Source organism: Chinchilla lanigera, unplaced genomic scaffold (assembly GCF_000276665.1).
Source record: "Chinchilla lanigera isolate Chin_1 unplaced genomic scaffold, ChiLan1.0 scaffold00109, whole genome shotgun sequence".
NCBI lineage: Eukaryota > Metazoa > Chordata > Mammalia > Rodentia > Chinchillidae > Chinchilla > Chinchilla lanigera.
This window is the reverse complement of record NW_004955510.1, coordinates 6,252,278-6,255,140: the sequence shown is the minus strand read 5'-3', so window position 1 is coordinate 6,255,140 and position 2,863 is coordinate 6,252,278.

Here is a 2,863-nt window from a genome sequence, read left to right as displayed (position 1 = left end):
ACAACCATTGTTAATTTCCTATGAGTTTGTCTATAACTCTGTATTGTTTGTAACATTCTTATGCTATTTTGTAAGTGGATGTCTGTTTGTTAATATGTTTTCCTTCTTTTATCTTTAAAATAAATTTTTAAAAAAGAAAAAGAAAAGAAATTGTTCTTCCAGTTTACAGTTTAAAAAGTTGCTGCCATACAATTATTTATAGTATGGCTTTTTAGCACATTATTGATATAAATTTGATGGTGATGTCTCCTCTTTTATTCCTGATATATTAAGAATTTGAGTCTTCCCTATTTTTCTTTTCTTGTTCAGTATAACTAAATTTCTCAATTTCTTTACCCTTTTGCTAAGGCAACTATTTGGGCTCTTTTTTCTCTGGTGTATTTCTATTCTACATTTATTTTGACTTTCTTTTCTGTATTGTTTTTTCTCCTTGCTTGGCTTACTCTTCCTGTACCACCTTCTTAAAGTGAAAGTTTGGGTTATTAATTTGATATTTACAGCTACATATTTCCTCTAAGTATTTCTTCAGCTACATCTCATAAGTTTTGATATGTTGTGCTTCATTCTCACTCATCTCATAGAACTTCCTAAATTATCTGTGATTTCTTTGATGTATTGATTATTTAGGAGTGTATTTAATTTCTACATATTTGTGGATTTCCCAGATTTATTTCTGTTACTATTCTCAAACTTCATTTCACCATAGCTGGAGAATGTATTCTGTACAATTTCAACCTGAGCCTTGTTTTATACTTACTCATTTTCCATTGCTAACATAACAAATTACCACCAACTAACTGCTTAAACAACACAAAAAATTACTATCTTCAGGTTGGTTGGTCAGATGTCTGACATAGATCCCACAGCTGAAAGTAGGTGCCCATGGGGTTACACATTCCTCTGTGGAAGGTCTTGAGAGTTCTTTTGTTCATTGGGGTATTGGCAGAATTAAGTTCCTTGCAGTTGCAAATTGAGTTCCCATTTCTTTGCTGGCTGTCAACTGGACTGTTGCCAAGTTCTAGAACAATCCTTTGTTCACAGCCCCCACCGCATCTTCAAAGCCAGGAGTGGTGGATCAAGGGCTTCTTGCACTCTAATTGTCTCCCCCTGCTTCCATTTCACATCTCTGCCCTGGTCAGGAAAATACGTCTACTTTTAAGACATTTGCATGTTTCAGTTGGGTCCACACATACAATCTAACGTAGTAGTGGTGAACCTTTTAGAGCTTTCAATGATACAAACAACCTTCTGCAGCATACATACTGTAGATTCCCACCACAGGTCTAGAGCAATTGCCCCATTTCAAGATTCATACCCTTAATCACATTGGCAAAGTGTCCTGTCATCTAAAGTAATGTGGTTCCAGAAATTACAGCATGGATATCTCTGGAGGCCATTAGTCTTCCTTTCACAGTAAGATCAGTTATTGAGAATGGTCCACATGTATATGAGAAGAATGCTACTCTGCTATTTTGGGGTGGATTATTCTGTAGATGACTGCTGGGTCTAGTTATTTCATTATCTTTTCCAAATCTATATCCTTCTGCCTAATTCTTATCCAATGTAATGTAAAAATGTTTCCAATTATGATTGTTGAATTTTCTATTTCTCTCATTTCTGACAGTTTTTCTTCCTGTGTTCTGAAGTTTTGTTATTAGATGCATGTATGCTTTTAATTGTCATGTCTTCCTGATAGATTGAATTTTTTAATAATAAGATGTCTATTTCATTTGTAACAATTTTTGTCTCTAAGTCTACTTTATTGATATTATGTCCTCTTGAGCTCTCTTTCAGTTTCTAGTTTCATGGCTTATCATTTTCCATCATTTGACTTTCAATTTATTTCCCTCTGATCTGAATATAGAGTGCATCTTCCATAGATAGCATATAGTTGGATGACACTGTTTTTGTCAATTCTGATTTTCTCTGGGTTTTCTTTTGAAGATGGGAACTGAAACAAGAGTCTTGGGCAAGTGCTTTATGACTAAGCAATCTCTGCCTTTTGGTTGTAATGTTTTCTATTTATGTTTAACATAATTTTGAATACCTTAATATCCACATCTTCCATTTTGCTACTTTATACCTATTATATCTTTTTTCTTTCATTACTCCATTACTGGCCTATTTTGAATTGAACATCTTCCAATGTATCATTTTAATTCTTTTATTATTCTTTTACTATATATTTTTGTTACTTTCTTATTCTTGTTTTGAAGATTATAATAAATATTTTAACTTAAAACAACCAAGTAATATCAACCTAAGTTAATTTCAACAACACAAAAATTTTGTTCCAATATGGGTCACTTTGTTTCCCCCTTCCTTTGTACTGATGTTATCAAAAAATTGCATCTGTATACATTTTAAGCCCATCAACACAGTTTCATAATTATTCATTTATGTAGTTATCTTTGTAAATCACATATGATAAAAGAATTCCAACAATGTGCTGCCTTTTATATTTACCTATGGAATTACCTTTATTTGCTCTTGATTTTTTATATGGATTTGAGTTATGATCTAACAGCCTTTCATTTTTGCTTGAAGGGTACTCGATACTATTTCTTCTAGGGAAAAGCTGCTAATGATGAATTCTCTCACTTTTTAGTTTACCTGGGAATTTTTTCTTGATTTTATAGGGATAGTTTTGCCAGATATATAATACTTTGTTGACAGTATCCTTCTTTCTGCACTTTGAAGATATTTCCCCATTGCATTCTGTAATCCATGGCTTTTTATAAGAAGTCAGCTGTTAATCATATGGAAGCATGCTTCAACATGATAGGTTATTTTTGTCTTACTGGTTTTATTCTTGTTTTGTTTGTTTTGTTTTGTTTTGTTTTGTTTTGTTTTGTTTTGTTTT